This window comes from Macaca thibetana, chromosome 5 (genome assembly GCF_024542745.1).
Source record: "Macaca thibetana thibetana isolate TM-01 chromosome 5, ASM2454274v1, whole genome shotgun sequence".
Taxonomy (NCBI): Eukaryota; Metazoa; Chordata; class Mammalia; order Primates; family Cercopithecidae; genus Macaca; species Macaca thibetana.
In genome coordinates this window covers 171,432,660-171,441,258 of record NC_065582.1, presented here as the reverse complement: position 1 = coordinate 171,441,258, position 8,599 = coordinate 171,432,660, and the positions used below count along the sequence as shown (strand labels likewise).

The 8,599-nt window shown below is 40.4% G+C and overlaps 1 protein-coding gene across 2 annotated transcripts in view; it reads left to right on the top strand.

Moving 5' to 3' along the window:
- The first annotated feature begins 2,651 nt into the window (after nucleotides 1–2,651).
- CC2D2A (coiled-coil and C2 domain containing 2A) overlaps nucleotides 2,652–8,599 on the top strand; it is a 136,185-nt gene continuing 130,237 nt past the window's right edge. Inside the window, exon 1 of one of the 2 annotated variants that reach the window (XM_050791641.1) lies at nucleotides 2,652–3,284. The gene's annotated coding sequence lies outside the window, so the exon portion shown is untranslated. The remainder of the gene's footprint in view (nucleotides 3,285–8,599) is intronic. The other variant, XM_050791642.1, reaches the window with a different exon arrangement.

Genomic DNA, 8,599 nt, shown 5'->3' with positions numbered 1-8,599 from the left:
GGGTTGTGAGCTCATCTTCCTCTACACTTATTTGTGGACTTGAAGGTGTGTTCCTCCAGAAAAGTTTTGTAATAACTTGTGCCTGGCACTCCACAGGGATACAGTAGCCAAAGGCCACTTTTCAAAAGTTGTCACTTAGGGGCCTCCTAAAAGATATAAGGAGCATAAATAAAGCAAACTGCATGGTGCAAACCAATGGTTGTAAATTCTTCACGTTTTTCTCACCACATGCAGAATACAAGCCAATACAGACAAGTTTTCTTATTGTCTTCTTGTACCAGCACTAGATAGTAGATAGTCCCCTTCAATTGGAAAATATATTCTTTCATACTGTTGTTCTTGTATTACTCCTTTGGTAAATTATACTTTTCCATTTTCATGGTTCTCTCTTTTTATAACTATGAGCATTAAATTTCATAGCCTGAGATCCTTTAATGTTTTTTGTAATGCCTTTCTGTAAGGGCAATATGCTAGCTTTTTTATTGGAGGATCCAGAAATGTTGGTATGTAGGGTCTGTGCTTTATAATCATTCAGATTTTCCAGAAAATAATTTTCTACTTTCTCCAGTTCTGTATAGGTAGAGGTAGGATGGGGGAGCCAATGGTATGTTCTTGGTTGTCTAAGTTCTTGAGAAAAGTTCAGAAAGGGCCCTGCAACATCTCCATTTCATATCAGTTTTCAGTCCTGAGACACACTCACTTTCTGCAGTAACTGTGAACTTGAGACCAGAGAGTCTCTGGTTTAACTTCCCTAGGGGAAAAAAAAAAAATCTCCTATGGGCAGCAGAAGATGAGGCAGATGTGGAGGACAGAAATTATGCCTGAGGAATGGGCATTTTTCAGGCTGCCAAGAAAAAGGATCCTGAGGATCAATCCTTTAATATACAGACTTTCAAATCTTCCTGCATTTTCAGCCCCATATCTCTCCCCACCTTCCTTAGTCTATGGTTGTATTAGTTTCCTGGGGCTGTTGTAACAAAGTAGCACACACTGAGTGGCTTAAACAGCAGAAATTTTCTCACAATTCAGGAGACTGGAAATTTGAAATCAGGGTGTTGCAGGGTTGATTCTTTGTGAAGCTTCAAGAGACAGTCTGTTCCAGGCCTCTCTCCTGGCTGCTGATAGCCTTGAGTGTTCCCTGGCTTGGAGATGGTGCTCTCCCCATGTCTTCGCGTTGCCTTTCTTCTATTGTGTCTATCTCTGAATCCAAATTTCCCCTTTTGTAAGGACACAATCATCTTGGATTAGATCTCACTCTAATTACTTCATTTTAATGTGATTACCTCTGTAAATACCCTGTCTCCAAATAAGGTCCCATTCTGAAATACTGAGGTTAGGACCTCAGCATCTTTGGGGGTGAGAGAGAACACGATTCAGCTATGACACTGCTGCCCCAAATCCTGAGCTGTTGAAGTTCTGCAGAGTAAATCAGCTCATTTCCTTGTATTCATGCCTACCTGCATACCCCATCATACATGCACACAGATACATAAACATACATACACATACAGAGACACAAACACAAATACACTGACACATATGCATGCATACAGGCCGAGTCAAAAAAAGTACTCTGGATTTATTTTAATTCAGTATGGTAAGATACACAGACACAAACATGACTGGCATAAAAGAAGAAGTTTATACTTAACAGATCCCTAGAAACAAGAAGCATGGTGTCTTGGTTTGTTTTCTGCTGTTGTAACAGAATACACAGACTGGGCAATTTATAATGAACAGAAATTTATTTCTCACAGTTCTGATGGCTGGGAAGTCCAAGATCAAGAGGCTGGCATCCTGCAAGGGTCTTCTTGCTGCACCATCCTATGGTGCAAGACAAGAGAACATGAGAGCAAGAAAGAGAAAGAGAGAAAAGGAGGTCAAACTCATTTCTTTTATAAGGAATCCACTCTTGCAATAATGGCATTAATACATTCATGAGGGCAGAGTCCTACAGCCTAATTGCCTCTCATTAGGTCCCGCCTCCCCACAACATTGTATTAGGGATTAAGTTTCCAATACATGCTTTTGGGGAGACACATACAAATCATAGAACATGGAATGCCACACAGGACCACATAGGGAAGAACCAGTGTTGGTCAGAAGGCAGAAGGGAGACAGCAGAGTACAGAGCAGAGCCTTTACTAGGGTTTTCCCAGGAAGGAATAGGTGACACAGGGTAGGGTGCTGAGTAAATTTAGGACTAGATAGCTTGAATAATCGTGGTGTTCTCTGGGCTATAGTGGTCTGGTATCTGGACCTGGGGTGACTTGGGACAGGAGGAATATTGGCTTAGTGTGTGAGAGTTTGAAAATGGAGATGGTTGGTTGTGTGGGCTCTGGATTGGTTGGCTTGTATATGAGACTTTGCATATTTCAGGGGAATCATTTGCTATCTCTAGAAATTAGCTAACCTAGGAGAATCAGTTTCTCCGGGATCAAGGCTCCAAATGCCAGAGCATCAAGAATACAATCAATACACATACACACAAACGTACACACAAAATACACACAGATACAGATACACACAAACACATGTGCACATACACACTAGTCTATTTGGAGTGTGGTTTCCTTGGCTCCATTCATTCTATTACTCTTCCAGCTACTTTGCCTCTTTCCTCTCTCTCTCTTTTTTTTTTTCTTTTCAACTGTTTTGAGCCATAACATTTATATCCGTTTTTAGGAATTGCAGTGGGATTCAGAGAATAGGCAAAAATTAAACTTGTGCATTCAACCTTCCACTTTTAACTGGAAAACACTTGAGCGCAACATTTGCTGGTACCCTGCAGGACCTCCACAGAGCTTTTGCTGCTGCCACGTTAGACAGCTTCACCATGTAATGATGATCTTTTAAGATTCTAAATCGCCCCACCTCTGAGCCTGTTCTTCATTGGAAATGCAAGACGACCAGATGACATGAGGGAGGGGCGGCTCTTAAGGCTTAATCTAATTTCCAGTGCTGCCCATGTTGATTTCTCTCAGTCCTTCTCCAGCAGGCTGTGCGTCTCTGCTTACCCAGCATGCTTGTACTCCACTACTGGAAGTAACCTGTCACTTTAAAAGAAAAAAAAAGCCACCGAGTGACCTTCCTTAGGAACGGGTTGCTAAGCTGGTGTTTTTGCTCCAAGACATGGCTGCAGCTTCCCAGGGAGGAGCCCAGGGGCATCTCCAACACTCAGCCTTTCCCTCCGGACCCTTTTAAAAGATTCTACAGCACCATCTCTCTCCACTTCCATCCTAGAAAGCAGAATCTGCAAAGTGCCTTTTGTAAAGTTTCTTAAGGTAAATCAGTCCCTAACCGGACTTTGGGCTGCAACAATGATTTCCTGTTTTCAGTTACCCGGCTTGAAATTCAGTCTCTCCCGGATACCATGAGACTGGATTTAATGAATTGTAAATTTAGGGGCTCTCATCATTATTTATGTTTTTACTTTCTGAAATGGGAACATAGACCATTACTTGGCAGCTTTGATTTGAGCTGCTATCTGGTATCTGGTTTGCAGGAAATGTAAGTCCAGTTCATCACAAGCCCTGAGTGAAAAGCTCTGTGAACCATTAGCTGCATGTTGCACTTACGGGCCTTTTAGTTCAAACTGGCTTAAGGTGAGAAGCACTAGTTACTGCGAAATACACTTTTCTTGGTATTAGACAGAGAAAGGGCTACTAACCACAGTGCTGAGAGTTGCTGTGCTGTCCAAAGACTTCAAGAAAATCTACTGGCTACAACTTAAGCTGACTGTTTGTTTCCTCTCATTGCAAAGAGGTGCTATGAAAAGCTAATAAAGTCGAATAAGATATATGTTTGCTATTGCATTTTCATATAACCTTTTCTGCAAATAAATTCAGTGCCAGCATGAAATCTCTCTCTCTCTCTCTCTCTCTGTATATATTTATATATACACAAATATATATATCTCCTAGAGCCCACTTATAGAGTCATTCATTCAAACATTTATGGAGCATCAACAATGCACCAGGCAATGAACTTAAGTTTAGAGGGTGCAAACATAAATTAGACCAGGTCAGAAGCTCAGAGTTTGCTGGGAAAATAGACCTATAAACACATGATAAGAGTACAATGAGCTAAGTGCCATAAGAGATTTATAAAACACTGAAAGCACAGCGGGATGACATCCAGGGAGGGACTTCCAGCACTTACCACATTGTGTAAATGCACTGGCCATATATCATATAACACAGCTCAAATATGGTCCCCATATGTACTCTTCAAAGCCAATGTATATTATATTGAGCTGATTCAATGATTCTATAAAGCTATTTGTCACTAACCTTATGCTAAGGGAAACTGCAGCTGGAATAACTTATAGAATAAGACAATGTATTCCAAAAGAATGTATGTGGCACCTCCCCAGGTGTCCAAGCTCCAGGATGGAACAGAAAAATATTCTCACGGTGTGAGGAAGAAAATACTCCTGGGTAGAAGTGCAGGAGGTTGCAGAAGCACCATACATGGAAACAGCAAGGCAACTGCCCTGGGCCTGGCTGAAGGCAACGAGAGATGGAACATGAGTTATGGTAGCTGGGGGTTGAAGATTGGAGCCAAAGGTGGGTGGGCTTGAAAATCACCTAAGGTCTTTTTCATGACTCCTCTTCTATCCCCCAAGCTCTTTTCCCTCCTCATTCCTTTTTTCCACTTTCCCTCCCCACAATCACTTTTTCTTATTAACAAAACCTACCAATATTGAGAGCCCAGTGTGTGCTAGGCATTTTGCTACACACATTTCATCATTTAGCCCTTATAAATTAATCATCCTTCAATCATACATAGGAAGTATGATTGCAATGTTGCAGACAAAAAAAAAAAAAAATGTGTCTCAGAGAAGGGAGGACATTGTTCCAAGATCACACAGCTAATAAAAAAAGCTGAAGTTGGAACTCAGGTCCACATATTCCTTGGCAAAGAAATACATGGGCCACTCTTCCTATAAACCCATGTTTTTGCCATCCTGGAGTAGGGCATATATATTGCATGATTTTTTAAGCAACCAATATGGAGTTGAGATGCATTGTATCTCAACCTACAGGTATGGCTCTGATCCACTGATGACTCTTAAGAATAGACCATTTATTCAGATGAAGGTGTCAGTACTTTCCTTGAAAAAAATGTTTGGTTTTCTGCACTGAGTAAAATAAATAATTGACTTAATGTAGCCTAAGCCTTTTCTCACCAGTGCTTCACAGCTTTCAACTGTAAATATTTCCAGAATAGTGGGCTATTCTGGAAAGCATAGAATAATTATTGATGCCATTACAAAAGTAAGAATAAATGGTGAGACAGAGGGGTAGAGTGGAGTGAGGGAGGACTTGGGAATCAGAGTCTTGGGGTCAAGTTCTGGATGTGACATTTAATAATTATAACCTTGGGCAAATCATGCAAACTGTCAGAGCCTCAGTTTATTCATACACAAATTGGGGCACATACTGCTAAGCCAGACATGTTATTGTGAGGACTAAAGAGAACATATGTCTAGAGTTAGCACAAAATAAGTGTGCAGTAAATCATAGTTATTTTGATGTTGTCAGTAGGAATATATTAACAAGTACCAATGCATAAGATGATGGCAAGCTGCATATTAAAACCATGCAGTATTGATTTATGTTTTCTTAGCAACAGTGTTCATATAAAAAGTAAATTTCGTTGTCATTTGATTTCCTTAGAAACTCATTTAAAGGAAATGATCAGGAAAGAATGAGGAGAAAAGAAAATCCCATTACATTTTTCATTTTCTACTTCTATTTTTTATTTCATATAAAGCATTTTTTAACTTATAGAGAACTTTTTTTAGTTACTAAAATATTTCACAGATTTTTTGTTTGTTTGTTTTGGTTTTCTTTCAGTTTGCAATGACCGGAGTTGTTTATTAGAGAACTCTTGTGTACTTTTACATTTCATCCTTATTATCCGCCCCCTCATTCACTCTAGGTTACCTTCTTGCCTCTCTATTTTCTTAGCAGCTTTTACATTTTCCTTCCTTTATTTTTTGTACACTGTGATGAAGTTTGTAGAGAAGCCAATAGAATTTCAGATGTTTTATTTCCCTTTAACATGGTAATTCCCCTGTAGGGTCAGTGAAACCTTGAGCTCAGATGAGCTGCTTAAATGACCTGACCAAGTCCCAGTTAAGATTTGGGTTCCATGGATATTAGAAAGGGCTTATGATTTGTCAGCCATATGCCTGTTGTTTCTCCACATGGTTTCTCACTTAATCCTCACAGAAGACTAGAAAAAACAGTGGAGCTTTAAATAGTCCCAGAATGTGGCTATGGAACCACAGGCAATAAGTCAGTGACTTAGTCATTCATTTGACAAGTATATATTGAATGTCCATGATGTCCCATAATCCTAGTCTCTGGAGGTAAACAATAAACAAAATAATGTTTCTGCCCTCTTGTAGCTATATTTTAATGGATATAGGCTGACATTAACAAGTATGTATGTTGAGTGGTGATAAGTACTATGAAAAAATCATTGTAAGGTAGTTAAGGAATTCCAGGAGGGTGCTGGGAGGAGATCATTGTGTTGAGAATGGTCAGGGAAGAGCTCTCTGATAATGAAATTTCAGCAGAGACTGGAAGAAAGTGAAAGAGCAAGAGCCATGCAGATATCTTGGGGAAAAGGAGAACTAGGTAGCAGGAACCGCAGGTGCAAAGGTCCTGAGGCAAGAGGATTCAAGTGCAAATCACACAGGGCTTGTAGGCCTTGGAGAAAACTTTCGGTTTTACTCTGTGGACAAAGGGAAATCACTGGAGGATTTTGAGTGAAGCAACGTCATGATGTCACTCAAATTTTTATCAATTTGCACTGGCTTCAATGCAGAGAATATGGTAGCCCAGCAATGTGGGAAGGTGAGAAATTAGGAGGTACTTGCAGTAGATTTCAAGAGAGAAGATGGTGTTTGACCATGGTGATAATAGTGGAAATGTTTAGAAGTGATTAGATCCTGAATATAATTTGAAGCCAAAACTGGCCGGATTTCCGATGGATTGAGTGTGGTGTGTCATGTGAGACTGAGAAAGGAGTTAAGAACGACTGCAAGGTTTCTGGCCTGAGCAAAATGGATTTCTGTGTATTACAACAGGAAAACTGCAGTACAAAGCAGGCTCAGGAATAAAAGCAAAGAACTTTATCTGAGGTATGTCAAGCCAAGTGAAGGTGTCCATCAAGCAGATACTTGAGTCTGGAATTCTGAGGAGATGTCTGGACCCAGGATGTAAATTTGGGAAGTATCAGCATGCAGACGGTGTTTAAAGCCAAGAGACATGATGAGACGGCCAGAGGAATGAAAACAGGCAGAGCTAAGCCCCAGAGCACTCCAACCTTTGGTGGTCTGAGAGATGGGGAGAAACCAGCAAAGGAGTTTGAGAAGGAGCAGTCAATGGGTAAGAGGAAAACCAAGAAAGAACTTGTCCCAGGAGCCAACTGAAGAAAGTATCTCCAAAGAAAGGGATGGGTGACTTTCATCACTAAATGTCTCTGACCTTTCCGTGCCTGGCTGATTTCACCCACAAGTAAGTGAGAAGATGCAAATGACAAACATGGCATGTTCTCACTTATGCGTGGGATCTAAAAATCAAAATCATTGCACTCATGGAGATAGAGAAGAGAAGGATGGTTACCAGAGGCTGGGAAATGTAGTCAGGGGTTGGGGGAGGTTGTCTAATGGATACAAAAAAAAAAAAAAATAGAAAGAATGAATAAGACCTAGTATTTGATAACACAATGAAAGGACTATAGTCAATAATAATTTAATTGTACATTTAAAAATAACTAAAAGAGTATAAATGGATTGTTCGTAACACAAAGGATAAATGCTTGAGGGGATAGATACCCAATTTTCCGTGATGTGATTAAGCTTCGCATGCCTGTACCCAAATATCTCATGTACCTCATAAATATATACACCTACTATGTACCCACAAAAATTAAAAACGTAGAAAATGTTTTAAATGTCTCTGACCAAGTCAAGTAAGATGAGGACCGAGAATTGATCACCAGACATGGCAAGGCCGGGGTCACTGGAGATGAATCATTGGCAAGAGGAGTTGAAGAGCATGCTAGACCCCAAAAATAAAAACAAACTGGAAAGAGAGGGAATGTTTTGAGGGATTTTTCTATAATTGTTGAAAACTTCAGCAACAGCTAGAAAGAGAAGTAAAGTTAAGAGAGGGCTTTTTTTGGCTGGAAGCGATGGCTCACGCCTGTAATCCCAGCACTTTGTGAGGGCAAAGCAGGCTGATCACAAGGTCAGGAGTTCAAGACCCACCTGACCAACATGGTAAAACTGACCCTACTAAAAATACAAAAATTAGCCAGGCGTGGTGGCACGCACCTGTAATCCCAGCTACTCAGGAGACTGAGGCAAGAGAATCGCTTGAACCTGGGAGGCGGAGGTTGCAGTGAACCAAGATCATGCCACTGCACTCCAGCCTAGGCAACAGAGTGAGACTCTGTCTCAAAGAAAAAAACAAAAAAAACAAAAAACAAAAAAAACAACAAAAAAAAAACCTGTTGGGGGGCTTTTTTAAAGGAAGGGAAAAATTACAGTATTTTTTTCCACTGGTAAGAATGAGCCAAT